We start from the raw sequence: 8,659 nt of genomic DNA, 5'->3' as shown, positions 1-8,659 counted from the left end.
CTGGACTTTTTTTTTTTTTTTTTTTTACAGAAATATTATTCAAATAAATATGCTTTCCAAAGTCATACTGGAGACTGCATTGCCCCCCTCTGGTGAGAGATGTTCCTCTCCTCCAAATCTGAGTTCTAAACAACATTTTCCACTTAAATGTAGTGCTTTTTGTTTCACGATTTTAACAAAACATAAGCACATATGTATTTATTGATTGGGTAATAAATACATTGAATGACTGCATGTGACCATATAAATGTAAACAAGTAAATATTGCTTTACCCAACTCTTTAAATACTCTGATACAAATTCACCATATGGAACTAGATACTTCCCCTGGGTTTGTAGAAACAGTGAGATTTGGTTCAGGAAGAGTTAATCCTGTGCTGGTCACTTGTGTACAGGAAACAAAGTGCTTATTATGTTTAGAAATTGCTGCTGACTCAGAACTTATTCTGTAGTGACAATAATCTTAAATTAAGCCATTGGGTGGGGGAAGGAGCCTACACGTGAGTTGTATCTTTCCCTCTCAGTGCAGTTTTCTGATTAATTGTATCCTATAAATAAGATCTGCACAGCTTTGCGCTTATATAGAAAGCACATAATATAATGTAGTAAAATAGGGTACCTTAAAAAAAATAGATTGTAAGCTCTATGGAACAGGATTCTCTTGGATATGTATTGTTTAGGCTGTTTAATGTATATGTTGTTCTTTTTTTTCCATGTTCACCTACTCATGTATCCAGTGCTACAGCATTTGGTTTTGTTTTTACGAATAATCAATATCAATAATAAGTGAATCTGCCAATGTGATTTTTAGTTAATTAACTAACTTCTAATTCCTGAAACCCCCTTCCCTAAATGAGAACTTACTGAGACATTACACTCATTTCATTTTTAAAAAAAATTGTATTAAAGAGCTTTGCATTATAAAAAATGGAAGTTTCTGTGCTGAACAGACTAGTTTTTTTGTGGGCATTTTTATTAGCCGGTAAGTATTAGTTATACACAAAGGGGCCGAATTATTAAGCACCATATGGTGCCTAATTCATCTGTTTCTGTGCGAGCCTTCAGGCTCGCTGGAAACAGCAGTTAAGAAGCAGCGGTCTTAAGACCGCTTCTCCTTAACTGGTCCGCCACCTCTGAGTGGCGGACAGCAATCAACCCGATCAGATACGATAGGGTTGATTGACACTCCCTGCTAGCGAATCTGCAGGGGGCGGCATTGCACAAGCAGTTCACTGACAGAGCGGATCATGTCAGATAAATCAGCCCCATAGACACAACTTTAAACAGCTTTTTAAAATGGTTTTAAAGGTTGTTTAAATATTTTAATGTTGGTTAAATATTTTTGCAACATGTTTTGATACTGCTATTTCATATACACAATAGAACATTTTATATTATTATGTCCCTGTAAGCTTAAGGCTCATGTTTACTAAATAATATTTTGACATAGACTTCAACACAATCTATAATTGTAACATATGCACAAATTAGTAGTTTGCAGATACACAATACGGGAATGGGTTTATGATTTGGGCATTAAAGTGGATTAAGTAATAGTGGTTCTTTGCCAGAAGTGTAGTGATATGTAATTAAATGCTTTTTTTGCAGCCTGTTGCTATTTGCCCTGGTTGCTATATAAACAAGCTATTATTATCCCTCCGTCAGTAACAGGTCAAGCACCTCCATGCCCTCAGTATAAGGCTGGTGTTATAAGATGCTAGGCAGTGGTATGTCAGGGCAGCTGTGCCCCTCTCGGGGGTTGAGGGTTCCACACCCACTTCCCACTTCACTGGCTCCTATCACTAAATTAGAATGTAGTTGATCTCTTCCCAGCAACACCAAAAGCCAAGCACCTGTTGTGAGAGAGATTGCGGGATACTCAGTCCTTAATCATCATTTTAAAGGGACATCAAATATTTTTCTTTTTTGCATCAAAATGAGGTTGTTTAAAAAGTTTTCTTGAAGCAATGCACTAAAATCTTGTGTTTAGTTTTTATATTGTCCACCAGCAGATTTGTTCGAGATTTCCATATTAACCAGTGAAAAACATATCCTTTCTGTTTAAAAATTACAGTTTTAAAGGGATGTTTCTTAGATCATATGAAATTTGTATTAGTGATCCTATCTTATTATTAAGCTAGATTACGAGTGGCGTGCTAACTGTTGCGCGCAAGCATAAGGAGTTTATCATGGTTGTTTGAGCGCATCGGTAGTAGCGAGCATATTACAGGTTGAAAGTAAGCTTGTTCTTTCGATTGAATTTAATGCGTGTCAGGATAGCGTGACTTCAGAGCTATGGTTAACTTTTAAGCTTGTCTAAAAAATTGCACAAAACACGTCAAAAATGCATTTTAACCCTTTAACTACTGGGACATCCAGACAAAAACTTACCCAAAATACCAGAGCATTTTTAGCATTTTTGCTATCACTCCATTTAAACAGAAATAGAGCCTTGTTTTTTTTATTTACCTATCAAATCTATATATATATATATATTTAATAGAGAACCCAAGGTATTGATCTAGGCCCATTTTGGTATATTTCATGCCACCATTTCACCGCCAAATACCATCAAATAAAAAATGTGGTACTTTTTTCACAAACTTTGGGTTTCTTACAGAAATTATTTACACTGTAAAAAATGTCTGTGAAATTAAATGTAAAATCATGACATAAAAATTGTGTAAATACAATAAAACTGTGTTTAATTTACAGAAATATTCTGAAAATACTAAAAAATGCAATTAAAAAATGCCAGAACCAAACACAACTGTTAACCCCTTAACGACACACGTCGTACAGGGTACGTCTTACACAAACTGGTCCAGCGACGTACCCTGTACATTGTCAGGGGTTTTCAAGCGGCTGGAAGCGATCCTGATCACTTCCACCCACTTTCAAGGTATTGTTGTGATGCCTTGATATTGAGGCATCACTGCAATACCTTTTTAGGCACACTGATGCAGAGAGAGCCACTCTGTGGCCCTCTCTGCATCGCTCAGCGATGGTGCAGATCGTTGGTGGGTGGAAACCAATGCATGGAGGCGGGCGGGCGGCCGGCCCATCATTAGGGAACTTCCTTCCGGCCAGCTGTAGACAATATCGGGTGCACGTGGGAGAGCACACGGGAGGTGAGGGGCGTGTGCGCGCGTGCACATGCACGCGCTGTCTAGGCACATAAAAAAAAAATCAAAATGGTGGGAGAGAGTGCTGGCAGAGGGTGGTGAGTGGCAGAGGAAGGGGGGATAATTTTCAAAAGTGATCTGGGAGGGGATAGAGTATGGAGGGGGGCAGCTACACTAAAGAAAAAGTGAGGGTTTTTAAAAAAAAAAAAAAAGTTAACATTTTATTGCAAAGTGGGTACTGGCAGACAGCTGCCAGTACCCAAAATGGTAGCAAATAGTGGGGAAGGGTTAGATAGCTCTTTGGGGTATGTTTTCCTGGACACTTATGAGTTACACATGCTGCAGGGTGTGCAGGGAGGAACATGTATTGTGTTTCTGGACAGCACTATTCATGTTCCTCCCTGCACACCCTGCAGCATGTGTAACTTATAAGTGTTCTGTATTTTAAGGGACAGGTGGCAACCCTACTTTGGGGTGATCAGGGAGGTTGGGGGCTAAGGGGAATCCTACACAGCAGAATATGATTTAAAAAAATAAATAAATAATAATAATAATAAAAAAACAAACAAAAAAAAAACCCTTTTATTTTAGTACTGGTAGTCTTTCTGCCAGTGCTTAAAGGGACAGTAAACCATAAAAAAAATGTTATATAATTCTGCACATAGTGCAGAATTATATAACATTATAATAGCGCAAACATTGTAAAACCAAATTTCCCCTTTGAATTTAAAAAATAACTGCTGTTTTACAGACCCGCTCTCTGTGATCTTCTGAGCGGGTCTGTTTTTTTCTAACAGCGCATCGGGCCAGCTGTATAGTCACAGCCCGGCCCGACCGACAGCAGGAGCAAGCTGCACTTAGTGCTATGGCGCGGTCGGGCCGGGCTGTGACTATACAGCTGGCCCGATGCGCTGTTAGAAAAAAACAGACCCGCTCAGAAGGTCACAGAGAGCGGGTCTGTAAAACAGCAGTTATTTTTTAAATTCAAAGGGGAAATTTGGTTTTACAATGTTTGCGCTATTATAATGTTATATAATTCTGCACTATGTGCAGAATTATATAACATTTTTTTTATGGTTTACTGACACTTTAAGATGGCGGGGACAATTGTGGGGTGGGGGAGGGAAGAAAGCTGTTTGGGAGAGATCAGGGGGTGGGATGTGTCAGGTGGAGGCTGATCTCTACACTAAAGCTAAAACTAACCCTTCAATCTCCCTACAAACTACCTAATTAACCCCATCACTGCTGGGTATAATACAAGTGTGGTGCGCAGCGGCATTTAGCGGCCTTCTGATTACCAAAAAGCAATGCCAAAGCCATATATGTCTGCTATTTCTGAACAAAGGGAATCCCAGAGAAGCTTTTACAACAATTTGAGCCATAATTGCACAAAATGTTTGTAAATAATTTCAGTGAGAAACCCAAAGTTTGTGAAAAAGTGAACGATTTTTTTTATTTGATCGCATTTGGCGGTGAAATGGTGGCATGAAATATACCAAAATGGGCCAAGATACTTTGTTTTGTCTACTAAAAAAATATATATACATGTCAAGGGATATTCAGGGATTCCTGACAGATATCAGTGTTCCAATGTAACTATAGCTAATTTTGAAAAAAAAAAATGGTTTGAAAATAGCAAAGTGTTACTTGTATTTATTGCCCTATAACTTGCAAAAAAAGCAAAGAACATGTAAACATTGGGTATTTCTAAACTCAGGACAAAATTTAGAAACTATTTAGCATGGGTGTTTTTTGGTGGTTGTAGATGTGCAACAGATTTTCGGGGTCAAATTTAGAAAAAGTGTGGGTTTTTTTCCATTTTTTTCATATTTTATAATTTTTTGATGGTAAATTATAAGATATGATGAAAATAATGGTATCTTTCGAAAGTCCATTTAATGGCGAGAAAAACGTTATATTATATGTGTGGGTACAGAAAATGAGTAAGGAGAAATTACAGCTAAACACAAACACTGCAGAAATGTAAAAATAGCCGTGGTCCTTAAGGGAAAGAAATTTAAAAATGGCCTTGTCCTTAAAGGGACACTGAACCCAAATATTTTCTTTTGTTATTTAGATAGAGCATGCAATTTTAAGCAACTTTCTAAATTACTCCTATTATCAAATTTTCTTCATTCTCTTGGTATGTTTATTTGAAAAGCAAGAATGTAAGTTTAGATGCCGGCCCGTTTTTGGTGAACAACCTGGGTTGTCCTTGCTGATTGGACAGCACCAATAAACAAGTACTGTCTATGGTTCTGAACCACAAATTTGATGGCTCCTTAGCTTAGATGCCTTCTTTTTCAAATAACGATAGCAATAGAATGAAGAAAAAATTATAATAGAAGTAAATTAGAAAGTTGCTTAAAATTGCATGCTCTATCTGAATCATGAAAGAAAAAATGTGGGTTCAGTGTCCCTTTAAGGGGTTAATTTTACAGTAAGAATATGCTAAAATAATCATATTTATTTGTAGAATTTACAGAATACAAAAGTTTAAACAGAGAAAACACTGTAATACCTAAAGCAAAACAATGCAGTTAAAATTACAAGCAGGCAGTTTTAAAATAATATTCTTGTTAGGCAGATTGTGTAAAAAGTACAGTAAAATGATGTTAATAGGAAGGGTTCCAAAATCCAGTCGTCTGTTTAGAATTGAGCAGGCCTAACAATATATTAGTAAACTATAGTAAAACTATAATAGAAGTAGGTCACTTAAAAAAAAAAAATAATGCATTACATATGAACTATTTAAAAGATGTAGTGGTTTTATGTTATAAATGCAGCCTCCCATAAAAGAAGTGACACAGCAGGAAGTACAATCAGCTTCCTGTAGGGGTCAGTGTTTCTTGTCATCCATCTTGTTCATAGCTCTTCTTCAGCTCCTGCTCTTTTGCATAACCTAATAACTGTAAGCAGCAGATTACTTGCTAATATTGCCCTACATTCTATTGACATTGATTATCCTGCATTCTATTTACATTGATTATCCTACATTCTATTTACATTGATTATCCTGCATTCTATTTACATTGATTATCCTGCATTCTATTTACATTGATTATCCTGCATTCCTGCCTATTTTTTCTTATGTCAGACTAATGCAGCATAAAGTTGCTGCACCATACTGCACATGTGCTTATTGTAATTCCATGCTCTTCTTTTAGTATTTACAGTTTCTACAATAGCTATCACAGCAATAAATTCAGTATTTTCAAAGACAAAACCACCATTTCTGTCTGCCTTGTTTATAGCTGTATAGTTCCACAGTTACTGGAGTGAGGACATATTTTGTAGTCATAATAATAATGCTGACTGACTGAGGGTTAATGAATTAGTCTGGTAGGTTTCATGCTTACTGCTTAACTTGTTCAGCATTTGTGGAGCTGTGGACTTTGCGATCATCCATGTAAGGTAAAACTTATAAAACAAGCAATGTTGTTAGTTTGCTAAAATTAATTACCTTTTCTTTTTCCCAGCAAAACACTTGAGATGTTGAGATGTTAAGTGCTGCACTGTAAGGTTCATAGGAATGAACCCCATTGCTTTTTCAAAAGTGTTAGCGCTGGCTGCAAGTGGGCATTTTGTACGTATTCAGATTTTAAAGCTCATTTCTATAGTGTTCACAATGTGCATGAACCCTCTGTTACTGCTCTCTATCAGACCATGGGCTCTATTTATCAAGCTCTGTATGGAGCTTGATGGCCCCTGTTTCTGGCAAGTCTTCAGACTCGCCAGAAACAGCAGTTATGAAGCAGCGGTCACAAAGACCGCTGCTCCATAACCTGTCCGTCTGCTCTGAGCAGGCGGACACATATCGGCGGAAATCAACTCGATCGAGTACGATCAGGTTGATTGACATCCCCCTGCTGGCGGCCTATTGGCCGCGAGTCTGCAGGGGGCGGCGTTCCACCAACAGCTCTTGTGAGATGCTGGTGCAATGCTGAATACGGCGAGCGTATTGCTCGCGGTATTCAGCGAGGTCTGGCGGACCGGATCCGCACTGTTGGATCAGGTCCGCCAGACCTTGATAACTTGGGGCCAAAGTCTCTACTTTGTTACAGATTTTAAATGCGTCATTTCGCTGTGTCAGTGCCAATTTCCTACATTTCCTACATTGGTCTTTTTTTTATTTTCTCTTGTATTTTTCTTCCTTTCTCTATTTTCTGTCCATTTGGACACAGATTCATGTTGCACAATGTTGTTTTTTTTACTGTAATGTATGTTTTGATACAATTTTTTCCTCATTATTTTTTTTAGGTCGATCCTGCTATTCTTCAAGATGGTTTATGTTGTGTGTGGATCGAAACATTATACTCGACAACATGACGTTTCCACCCCCTGGGAATTCCCCCGGATTGGCCAGAAAGCCGCTGATCATGGTGTGATTAGCAGAACAATGAGTATACTGGACGAAGTGTGGAGGACGTCGTCTGCAGAGAATGTGAAAACCTGACAACATTCCCCACATTTCGTCTACAGCAAAAGGGTTAATAATATTTAATTATTAATTTTAATTATTATTTAAATAACACTTTAAATATTTAATCAATAATACCTTGAAAAAATGTTTTAGGATTGATGTGAAGTTTTTTGTTGTTGTTAATGAAGCTATTTTATTATTATTATTAATACAGTCACCTGTTTTTCTTCGATTTCCCAAGGTGTTTTTTTTTTCCATCAACCCAGAGAAGGGCACAAAAGTAGAGAAGACAAACAAATCCCGTCATCCTGTGAACCCTACAGTTTTTACCTTGATTCAGGAACTTTCAGATCAGGAGTGGCGTGATGTCGGACTATGATTTTAATAGCAAAATAGAATGATCCAGACACTCTATGTAGGTAAGATAGGCAGATTTATTTTGACAAATACGCATCAATGTTTTGACTCTCAATGGAGTCTTTTTCCATTGGGAGTCAAAACGTTGCTCCGTGTTTGTCCAAATAAATTTGCCTATCTTACCTACCTACATCTTTCTATTTTTCTATTGATATTTGGGGACCCTTGGATGCACCTTGGAGGGTAGAGGAAGAGTGTGGTTCCTCCCTTGCTTTACTGTGAATATGGACTTAAGTCAGTAAGATTTGACATGCGCCACACTCATAGCTTGAAGATTTGTTTCAGCTCATTAGCTGCCTACTTCTTGAAGCTGAAGAACCAATAAAAGTTTTAGACAAGATCGTCAGAGTTTTATTGCTCTTATATTTCATGATTTGCATTCCTGTACGTCAATTTGGTTAGTTTGTTTGAAGATACATTTGTTCAATTTATTCTAATACGGAAATGCAGTAATCCTTTAAGAGTGTTAAAAATTCTAACTTTTAGTCATAAAAATATAACCTGTTAATTGTTCTCTGACAACTTTTTGAGAAAAGTCTTTTCCTCTTTCTTGCCCTTTCTTTCTCCATTTTACTTTAAAGGGACATGCAGCACTTAAAAACTCCTACTGAGACAACTGTCTCATTCAGTAGTTTAATAACTGAATGAGACATCTGATTATTAAAACAAAAAAAATGAAATAAAACAATTTTAA

The 8,659-nt window shown here is 37.2% G+C and overlaps 1 long non-coding RNA gene across 1 annotated transcript; it reads left to right on the top strand.

Annotated features, from left to right (window-relative positions):
- The first annotated feature begins 443 nt into the window (after positions 1–443).
- LOC128651672 (uncharacterized) lies at positions 444–8,305 on the top strand. Its single transcript, XR_008401156.1, has 3 exons — positions 444–500; positions 7,386–7,614; positions 7,790–8,305. It is a non-coding gene; the product is annotated as an uncharacterized LOC128651672 (long non-coding RNA).
- Positions 8,306–8,659: the final 354 nt, after the last annotated feature.

This window comes from Bombina bombina, chromosome 3, assembly GCF_027579735.1.
Source record: "Bombina bombina isolate aBomBom1 chromosome 3, aBomBom1.pri, whole genome shotgun sequence".
Lineage (NCBI taxonomy): Eukaryota > Metazoa > Chordata > Amphibia > Anura > Bombinatoridae > Bombina > Bombina bombina.
This window is presented reverse-complemented; position numbering and strand designations above follow the sequence as displayed.